This window comes from Cherax quadricarinatus, chromosome 71, assembly GCF_038502225.1.
Source record: "Cherax quadricarinatus isolate ZL_2023a chromosome 71, ASM3850222v1, whole genome shotgun sequence".
NCBI classification, from domain to species: domain Eukaryota; kingdom Metazoa; phylum Arthropoda; class Malacostraca; order Decapoda; family Parastacidae; genus Cherax; species Cherax quadricarinatus.
Window position 1 is genome coordinate 16,272,071 of NC_091362.1, and position 11,503 is coordinate 16,283,573.

Here is an 11,503-nt window from a genome sequence, read left to right on the forward strand (position 1 = left end):
ATTCTTATCCTTGGGTGATTTGACCCGTGGCGAATATTAAAAGGAATGAACCGGAGGTCAGGTCAGGGTGTAAGGTGGCTGGCTTCTCAGAACCACCACCTCGCTGTTACTGCTCACAGCAGTGTACTAACTATTGATGACACCAGCTGCCCGCCCTGCCGTCTCCCTTACAGGGTAACGAGGAAGGTGGGTTTAGAATTGCGATGATTGTCTTAATCCTCTGGTGTCTGTAAGGCCAGGAGAGACACGGACCTGACGTGTACACAGTTGCATTACGAAGTTCTGAGAGAGAGAGAGAGAGAGAGAGAGAGAGAGAGAGAGAGAGAGATTGGCTCGCGTTCCTTAGATTGAAAACCTTTGAGCATCATCAAGGCACCCTTTACCCCGTCTTATTGCAGAGCTGATGGATAAACCAGGATGGGGCAGGAAAGATGGCATTTTAGGACCTCGTTATTCAAGTGATTTACCCGAATCAGGTGTTGGGCCCCCGGTGTGCAGCGGCTGGCTCCCCTCCTGCTCAGAATGAGCTGTAAAAATGCTCTTTTGGGAAGATATCAATAGACCGGCTGTGGTCCAGCGGGGTATTGATGTGTTTGTGCCCGAGGTATTGATGTGTTTGTGCCCTGGGTATTGAGGTGTTTGTGTGTGTGTGTGTGTGTGTGTACCTGGGAAGACAGTCGTTGGTTTGGTTCGTTGTTCTGGTTGAACGTAGTGTTCTCTGGTTGCGTTTGCAATGCTTTTGTTGCGCTGGCGTAGACGTTAAGTGTGCTTGTTGTTGTGCTGGCGTAGACGTTAAGTGTGTTTGTTGTTGTGCTGGCGTAGACGTTAAGTGTGCTTGTTGTTGTGCTGGCGTAGACGTTAAGTGTGTTTGTTGTTGTGCTGGCGTAGACGTTAAGTGTGCTTGTTGTTGCTTGCTGTGGTCGTAGACGCTGGCTGTGTTTGCTGTTGCTTGCTGTGGTCGTAGGCGCTGGCTGTGTTTGGTGTTGCTGTGGTCGTAGACACTAGCTGTGTTTACTGTTGCTTGTTGTGGTCGTAATCTTTAATGTCCTCGGGTGCCTGATTGCAAGCGACTTCTCAAGTTAACTTGAAAATGGTCCAGGACGGACCGAAACGTCTTAAAAATTAGTCCTGAAAGGACCGAAACATCGTCTACAGCTTCCTCTCGTAATTGTGGGTATTCCACCCATTCTACTGATGAGCATATCTTGCCATTAAAGGTAGAGAGAGAGAGAGAGAGAGAGAGAGAGAGGTGGTGAGTGTGGATAATTACTGATGATTAAGACACGATGAAGATACCCAGTATGTCTCACTCATCAACTCGTCGATGTTTTATACCATTTTCAGTATGGATAATTATTTAATATATTGTCTTTTCTTGATTCTACCATCTCTCTCTCTCTCTCTCTCTCTCTCTCTCTCTCTCTCTCTCTCTCTCTCTCTCTCTCTCTCTCTCTCTCTCTGTCTCACTCATAACACTAACATCGACACATGCAGTATTTCACAACATTATCAATTTGCTTGTAACATCGACAAAAACAGAATAATTACCGATCTATGTTTTTGTCAGGTCAGCAGGGGTTGAAATTTTCCTGGTCCAGCCAGCCCTGCGGGGGGCGCGGCCCCCCTTTAACCCGAGACAAATTTTTATGGTCTCTGGTAAATTTTTATTCGTTTCTTATGTGTTGTTGATGAATTCTGATGGATGAGAGAGAGAGAGAGAGAGAGAGAGAGAGAGAGAGAGAGAGAGAGAGAGAGATGGTATAACTGGGAAAACGATATATAGAGACAATATTACACAAGCATTGGATGCTTCATCTTCACTCCCTTTACTCTCCCTCTTTTATGCCCTCCATTTTCCCTTTCTACCTCCGTTCTTCTCTTCCTCCCCCTTCCTCTCTCTGGCCCTCCCTCTCTCTCTCTCTCCCTCCATCAACAGAGACACATTTGCATACAATCACTCTCATCCTCACCCCATTCCCATCCTTCCCTAACTACCTTCCCCCTCCCCTACCACCTACGACAGGTTCATGAGGGGTTCCACTGGATCTGTCAGCTGGTTGAACCTGCCTAGCATGGTTCAGTAGGATCATACTAAGCAGGTTTATCTCACACTCACTCATGTATCTGTCTTATCAAGTTTGAAGGCTACTCAAGGTTCTCCCTTCAGTGACGCTACTCGGAATTCTGCCCCGCTCATAACTGTCTTGCGCTACCCTCCACTTCGTTGGCAAAATCCAAAATCTAATCTACTGCTAAACCAATGCTTTCCTATATTTCTTCTAAATCTAAAGTTTTTCCAACCTGAATCCATTGCTGTGAGTCTTTTCTTGGTTGAATATTTTCAACACGTTATTTATATCCCCTTGATTTATTGCAGTTTTCCATTTATACACTTCAATCAAATACCCCTTAATTTTACGTCTTTCTGGAGAGTGCAGATTCAACGTACTCGGTTCATCTTCGTAGGAAAGATTTCTGATACATGGGATCATCTTCGTCATGCTCCTACGTGTTGTTGAAATTATGTAATATCGACGTCGCTCCAGTCTGTGGCGCTGAACACTTCTCCTGGCTGAGGGACTGACCACCTCAAATACCATTTCTCTAAAGCCGATACCCCTCAGGGAAGGTTCCTTGATGTTGGTGAGGGGCTCTTGATTTAGGGAATTGGATCTGTGCTCCAGTTCCCCGAATTAAGCCTGAATGCCTTCCACATTCCCCCAGGCGCTGTATAATCCTACGGGTTTAACGCTTCCCCCTTGATTATAATAATAATAATCTAAAGTCGATAGACTAATTACATCATCTCTACTACGCTACTACGCCTGCTGCTTCTGTGTTGACTGAAGAAGCCCGCTATGTAGGCATACCTTTTCAATCACAATAATAGATATCCAGCTGTTGCACATGTCCTCCCTATGTTTTTGTTCCTGACACATTCACATCTACGTTGTAGTCTGAAGACCATAACAGTGCAGCGTAATCTAAACGATGTCTAACCAAGGATGTATAAAGGTGAGGTATAACCTGAAGACTCAGTATTTATACTTCTTGATATGAAGCCAAGAATTCTATTAACTTTATTGCGAAGACTTATGCACTGTTGTCTTGGCTTTAGATTACTGCCATTTAGAATTCCTAAGTCTCATTCGCATTCAATTTGAGACTTGCATTGTTTATTTTACATGTGCCATGAGTATTTTCTTTTCTCGTCTTCGTAAGACTGCATCCATCACTGCTCTGACCACATCATCAGATGGAAGCGCACTCGATTCACATGCTGAGTGTCCGTAGTTTGAGTCCCGGTATGGGTTGAAGCATTTGGGTTTGTTTCCTTACGACACCTGTTGTCCCTGTTCACTTAGCAGTAAGCAGGTACCTAAGTGTTAGTAGACTGGTTTGGGTTGCATCCTGGGGGAACAAAATTAACCTAAGTTGCCTCAAATGCTCTGCATAACCAGGGGTTTTCAATATAATAGGTTACTAATGTCAGCTATGGTCTGTATTAGTTGTATCATGTACATGTACTTATAATTATTATTATTATTATTATTATTATTATTATTATTATTATTATTATTATTATTATTTGGAGCTCTCTTATGTCTAGTGCTTAACAAAAGTGCTATGAGGTATTTAAGTATGCAACCAAAGACCACTACCACTGTACACCCACACCTCACACCCCCACAACACGGGCTACACAGAACATTGTACACCCACACCGCACACTCCCCCAACATGGGCTACACAGAACATTGTACACCCACACCTCACACCCCCACAACACGGGCTACACAGAACATTGTACACCCACACCTCACACTCCCACAACACGGGCTACACAGAACATTGTACACCCACACCTCACACTCCCACAACACGGGCTACACAGAACATTGTACACCCACACCTCACACCCCCACAACACGGGCTACACAGAACATTGTACACCCACACCTCACACCTCACACCCCCACAACACGGGCTACACAGAACATTGTACACCCACACCTCACACCTCACACCCCCACAACACGGGCTACACAGAACATTGTACACCCACACCTCACACCCACACCTCACACCTCACACCCCCACAACACGGGCTACAGAAATAAAACAGTATTCTATACACTTTTATTGATGGTGTCTCTACAGTACACTACAGGGTACAGCGTATTATTTTTCATTTGACAGGTTTTTCTCTCTTGAGCTCTAGTCGTCACAGGCCGTGCTTTAGATTATCTCTCTCAACATGTGTATGTATGTACTCACCTAATTGTGGTTGCAGGGGTCGAGACTCAGTTCCTGGCCCCGCCTCTTCATTGACCGCTACTGGGTCCTCCCTCTCCCTGCTCCATGAGCTTTATCATACCTCGTCTTAAAACTATGTTGTGTGTGTGTGTGTGTGTGTGTGTGTGTGTGTGTGTGTGTGTGTGTGTGTGTGTGTGTGTGTGTCTGTGTGTCTGTGTGTCTGTGTTAATATTAGATACTTTTGATAATGTTGACTTTCTACAGATTATGTAATTTTAGTTACGTTACCGTTGCTGTTTACCACGTTACTGTTGCCGTTTGCTAAGTTACTGTTCACGTTAACTACGTTGCTGTTGCCGTTCACTACGTTACTGTTAGTTGCTAAGACGCAGTCATTAACACCTGAGAGTAATTATTGGCGGTTATCGTTAACTACCGTTGGTTGTCAAGCTGTTGCTATTAACTACCGTTGTCTGTCAAGCTGTTGTTATTAACTACCGTTGGTTGTCAAGCAGTTATTAATTATCGTTGGTTGTCAAAATGCTGTTATTAACTACTACTGGTTGTCAAGCTGTTGTAATTAATTACCGTTGGTTGTCAAGCTGTTGTCAATAACTACCATCGTTGTCTTTAACGTTGGTTGTCAAGCCGTTGAGGTTAATTAACGTTGGTTGTCAAGCCGTTGTCCTTAACTAACGTTGATTGTCAAACCGTTGTCCTTAACTAACGTTGCTTGTCAAGCCGCTGTCATTAACTAACGTTGATTGTCATTAACGTCAGTTGTCAAGCCGTTGTCATTAACGTTGGTTGTCAAGCCGTTGTCATTAACTAACGTTGGTAGTCAAGCCATTGTAATTAACTAACGTTGATTGTCAAGCCGTTATCATTAACTAACGTTGGTTGTCAAGCCGTTGTAATTAACGTTGGTTGTCAAACCGTTGTCATTAACTACGTTGGTTGTCAAGCCGTTATCATTAACTAACGTTGATTGTCAAGCCGTTGTAATTAACGTTGGTTGTCAAACCGTTGTCCTTAACTAACGTTGGTTGTCAAGCCGTTGTCATTAGCTAATGTTGGTTGTCAAGCCGTTATCATTAACGTTAGTTGTCAAGTCTCTGTCATTAACTAACGTTGGTTGTCAAGCCGTTGTCATTAACTAACGTTAGTTGTCAAACCGTTGTCATTAAATAACGTTGGTTGTCAAGCCGTTGTCATTAACTAAGGTTGATTGTCAAGCCGTTGTAATTAACGTTGGTTGTCAAACCGTTGTCCTTAACTAACGTTGGTTGTCAAGCCGTTGTCCTTAACTAACGTTGGTTGACAAGCCGTTGTCATTAACTAACGTTGGTTGTCAAACCGATGTCACTAAATAACGTTAGTTGTCAAGCCGTTGTCATTAACTAAGGTTGATTGTCAAGCCGTTGTAATTAACGTTGGTTGTCAAACCGTTGTCCTTAACTAACGTTGGTTGTCAAACCGTTGCCATTAACTAACGTTGATTGTCAAGCCACTGTCATTAACTAACGTTGGTTGTCAAGCCGTTGTCATTAACTAAGGTTGATTGTCAAGCCGTTGTAATTAACGTTGGTTGTCAAACCGTTGTCCTTAACTAACTTTGGTTGTCAAGCCGTTGTCCTTAACTAACGTTGGTTGTCAAGCCGTTGTCATTAACTAACGTTGGTTGTCAAACCGTTGTCCTTAACTAACGTTGGTTGTCAAACCGTTGTCATTAACTAACGTTGATTGTCAAGCCACTGTCATTAACTAACGTTGGTTGTCAAGCCGTTCTCATTAACTAACGTTGGTTGTCAAGCCGTTCTCATTAACTAACGTTGGTTGTCAAGCCGTTGTCCTTAACTAACACTGGTTGTCAAGCCGTTGTCATTAAATAACGTTTGTTGTCAAACCGTTTTCCTTAACTAACACTGGTTGTCAAGCCGTTGTCATTAACTAACGTTGGTTGTCAAGCCGTTGTCATTAAATAACGTTGGTTGTCAAGCCGTTCTCATTAACTAACGTTGGTTGTCAAGCCGTTGTCCTTAACTAACACTGGTTGTCAAGCCGTTGTCATTAAATAACGTTTGTTGTCAAACCGTTGTCCGTAACTAACACTGGTTGTCAAGCCGTTGTCATTAACTAACGTTGGTTGTCAAGCCGTTGTCATTAAATAACGTTGGTTGTCAAGCCGTTGTCCTTAACTAACACTGGTTGTCAAGCCGTTGTCATTAAATAACGTTGGTTGTCAAACCGTTGTCCTTAACTAACGTTGGTTGCCAAGCCGTTCTCATTAACTAACGTTGGTTGTCAAGACGCTGTCATTAACTAACGTTGGTTGTCAAACCGTTGTCATTAAGTAACGTTGATTCTCAAGCCACTGTCATTAACTAACGTTGGTTGTCAAGCCGTTGTCATTAACTAAGGTTGATTGTCAAGCAGTTGTAATTAACGTTGGTTGTCAAACCGTTGTCCTTAACTAACTTTGGTTGTCAAGCCGTTGTCCTTAACTAACGTTGGTTGTCAAGCCGTTCTCATTAACTAACGTTGGTTGTCAAGCCGTTGTCATTAACTAACGTTGGTTGTCAAGCCGTTGTCCTTAACTAACACTGGTTGTCAAGCCGTTGTCATTAAATAACGTTGGTTGTCAAACCGTTGTCCTTAACTAACACTGGTTGTCAAGCCGTTGTCATTAACTAACGTTGGTTGTCAAGCCGCTGTCATTAACTAACGTTGGTTGTCAAGCTGTTGTCATTAACTAAGGTTGATTGTCAAGCCGTTGTAATTAACGTTGGTTGTCAAAACGTTGTCCATAACTAACACTGGTTGTCAAGGCGTTCTCATTAACTAACGTTGGTTGTGAAGCCGCTGTCATTAACTAACGTTGGTTGTCAAGCCGTTGTCATTAACTAACGTTGATTGTCATGCCGTTGTAATTAACGTTGGTTGTCAAGCCGTTGTCCTTAACTAACGTTGGTTGTCAAGCCGTTGTCATTAACTAACGTTGGTTGTCAAGCCGTTGTCATTAAATAACGTTGGTTGTCAAGCCGTTGTCATTAACTAAGGTTGATTGTCAAGCCGTTGTAATTAACGTTGGTTGTCAAACCGTTGTCCTTAACTAACGTTGGTTGCCAAGCCGTTGTCATTAACTAACGTTGGTTGTCAAGCCGCTGTCATTAACTAACGTTGGTTGTCAAGCCGTTGTCATTAACTAACGTTGATTGTCAAGCCGTTGTAATTAACGTTGGTTGTCAAACCGTTGTCCTTAACTAACGTTGGTTGTCAAGCCGTTCTCATTAACGTTGGTTGTCAAGCCGTTGTCATTAACTAACGTTGGTTGCCAAGCCGTTGTCATTAACTAACGTTGATTGTCAAGCCGTTGTAATTAACGTTGGTTGTCAAACCGTTGTCCTTAACTAACGTTGGTTGTCAAGGCGATGTCCTTAACTAACGTTGGTTGTCAAGCCGTTGTCATTAACTAACGTTGGTTGTCAAGCCGTTGTCATTAAATAACGTTGGTTGTCAAGCCGTTGTCATTAACTAAAGTTGATTGTCAAGCCGTTGTAATTAACATTGGTTGTCAAACCGTTGTCCTTAACTAACGTTGGTTGTCAAGCCGTTGTCATTAACTAACTTTCATTGTCAAGCCGCTGTAATTAACGTTGGTTGTCAAACCGTTGTCCTTAACTAACGCTGGTTGCCAAGCCGTTGTCATTAACTAACGTTGGTTGTCAAGCCGTTGTCATTAACTAACGTTGGTTGTCAAGTCGTTGTCATTAACTAACGTTGATTGTCAAGCCGTTGTAATTAACGTTGGTTGTCAAACCGTTGTCCTTAACTAACGTTGGTTGTCAAGCCGATGTCATTAACGTTGGTTGTCAAGCCGTTGTCATTAACTAACGTTGGTTGTCAAGCCGTTGTCATTAACTAACGTTGATTGTCAAGCCGTTGTAATTAACGTTGGTTGTCAAACCGTTGTCCTTAACTAACGTTGGTTGTCAAGGCGATGTCCTTAACTGACGTTGGTTGTCAAGCCGTTGTCATTAAATAACGTTGGTTGTCAAGCCGTTGTCATTAACTAAAGTTGATTGTCAAGCCGTTGTAATTAACATTGGTTGTCAAACCGTTGTCCTTAACTAACGTTGGTTGTCAAGCCGTTGTCATTAACTAACGTTCATTGTCAAGCCGCTGTCATTAACTAACGTTGGTTGTCAAGCCGTTGTCATTAACTAACGTTGATTGTCAAGCCGTTGTAATTAACGTTGGTTGTCAAACCGTTGTCCTTAACTAACGCTGGTTGCCAAGCCGTTGTCATTAACTAACGTTGGTTGTCAAGCCGCTGTCATTAACTAACGTTGGTTGTCAAGTCGTTGTCATTAACTAACGTTGATTGTCAAGCCGTTGTAATTAACGTTGGTTGTCAAACCGTTGTCCTTAACTAACGTTGGTTGTCAAGCCGATGTCATTAACGTTGGTTGTCAAGCCGTTGTCATTAACTAACGTTGGTTGTCAAGCCGTTGTCATTAACTAACGTTGATTGTCAAGCCGTTGTAATTAACGTTGGTTGTCAAACCGTTGTCCTTAACTAACGTTGGTTGTCAAGGCGATGTCCTTAATGAACATCAAAATGGTATACAATACCGACAGGTTGTTAGGTAAGACACATATGCAACAGTTAGACAACTTTATTCCGAAACGTTTCGCCTACACAGTAGGCTTCTTCAGTCGAATACAGAAAGTAGGCAGGAACAGTAGAGATGTGAAGACGATGTAATCAGTCCATCACCCTTAAAGTCGTAGAATTTGAGGTTGTCAGTCCCTCGGCCTGGAGAAGTTCAGTTCCATAGTCAGGAACTATCTGAAGATCAAGCGACAGTGCGGAGACTTAAATACTGTCGGAAGGAGAGGTGCAGGGTAGTAGTAGTAGTAGTAGTAGTAGTAGTAGTAGTAGTAGTGAGAGGCCACTGAGAGGTCATGTCCCTCTCAGATCCAACACTTCTCACTTGAAAAGCTTGTCCAAGGTGTTTTCTGTACCAAGATGCCACGTGTTGCAGTGTCTGACAAGATGAACATCAAAATGGTATACAATACCGACAGGTTGTTAGGTAAGACACATATGCAACAGTTAGACAACTTTATTCCGAAACGTTTCGCCTACACAGTAGGCTTCTTCAGTCGAATACAGAAAGTAGGCAGGAACAGTAGAGATGTGAAGACGATGTAATCAGTCCATCACCCTTAAAGTCGTAGAATTTGAGGTTGTCAGTCCCTCGGCCTGGAGAAGTTCAGTTCCATAGTCAGGAACTATCTGAAGATCAAGCGACAGTGCGGAGACTTAAATACTGTCGGAAGGAGAGGTGCAGGGTAGTAGTAGTAGTAGTAGTAGTAGTAGTAGTAGTGAGAGGCCACTGAGAGGTCATGTCCCTCTCAGATCCAACACTTCTCACTTGAAAAGCTTGTCCAAGGTGTTTTCTGTACCAAGATGCCACGTGTTGCAGTGTCTGACAAGATGAACATCAAAATGGTATACAATACCGACAGGTTGTTAGGTAAGACACATATGCAACAGTTAGACAACATCTCTACTGTTCCTGCCTACTTTCTGTATTCGACTGAAGAAGCCTACTGTGTAGGCGAAACGTTTCGGAATAAAGTTGTCTAACTGTTGCATATGTGTCTTACCTAACAACCTGTCGGTATTGTATACCATTTTGATGTTCATCTTGTCAGACACTGCAACACGTGGCATCTTGGTACAGAAAACACCTTGGACAAGCTTTTCAAGTGAGAAGTGTTGGATCTGAGAGGGACATGACCTCTCAGTGGCCTCTCACTACTACTACTACTACTACTACTACTACTACTACTACTACCCTGCACCTCTCCTTCCGACAGTATTTAAGTCTCCGCACTGTCGCTTGATCTTCAGATAGTTCCTGACTATGGAACTGAACTTCTCCAGGCCGAGGGACTGACAACCTCAAATTCTACGACTTTAAGGGTGATGGACTGATTACATCGTCTTCACATCTCTACTGTTCCTGCCTACTTTCTGTATTCGACTGAAGAAGCCTACTGTGTAGGCGAAACGTTTCGGAATAAAGTTGTCTAACTGTTGCATATGTGTCTTACCTAACAACCTGTCGGTATTGTATACCATTTTGATGTTCATCTTGTCAGACACTGCAACACGTGGCATCTTGGTACAGAAAACACCTTGGACAAGCTTTTCAAGTGAGAAGTGTTGGATCTGAGAGGGACATGACCTCTCAGTGGCCTCTCACTACTACTACTACTACTACTACTACTACCCTGCACCTCTCCTTCCGACATTATTTAAGTCTCCGCACTGTCGCTTGATCTTCAGATAGTTCCTGACTATGGAACTGAACTTCTCCAGGCCGAGGGACTGACAACCTCAAATTCTACGACTTTAAGGGTGATGGACTGATTACATCGTCTTCACATCTCTACTGTTCCTGCCTACTTTCTGTATTCGACTGAAGAAGCCTACTGTGTAGGCGAAACGTTTCGGAATAAAGTTGTCTAACTGTTGCATATGTGTCTTACCTAACACACAGCGATGTCCTTAACTAACGTTGGTTGTCAAGCCGTTGTCATTAAATAACGTTGGTTGTCAAGCCGTTGTCATTAACTAAAGTTGATTGTCAAGCCGTTGTAATTAACGTTGGTTGTCAAACCGTTGTCATTAACTAACGTTGGTTGTCAAGCCGTTGTCATTAACTAACGTTGGTTGTCAAGCCGCTGTCATTAACTAACGTTGGTTGTCAAGCCGTTGTCATTAACTAACGTTGATTGTCAAGCCGTTGTAATTAACGTTGGATGTCAAACCGTTGCCCTTACCTGACGTTGGATGTCAAGCCGTTGTCATTAACTAACATTGATTGTCAAGCCGTTGTCATTAAATAACGGTTGTCAAGCCGTTGTCCCTAACTAACGTTGGTTGTCAAGCCGTTGTCCTTAACTAACATTTGCTGTCATGCCGTGTCATTAACTAACGTTGGTTGTCAAGCCGTTGTCATTAACTAACGTTGGTTGCCAAGCCGTTGACATTAACTAACTTTGGTTGTCAAGCCGTTGTCATTAACTCACGTTGGTTGTCAAGCCGTTGTCATTAACTCACGTTTGTTGTCAAGCCGCTGTCCTTAACTAACTTGGGTTGTCAAGCCGTTGTCCTTAATTAACGTTGGTTGTCAAGCCGTTGTCCTTAACTAACGTTGGTTGTCAAGCC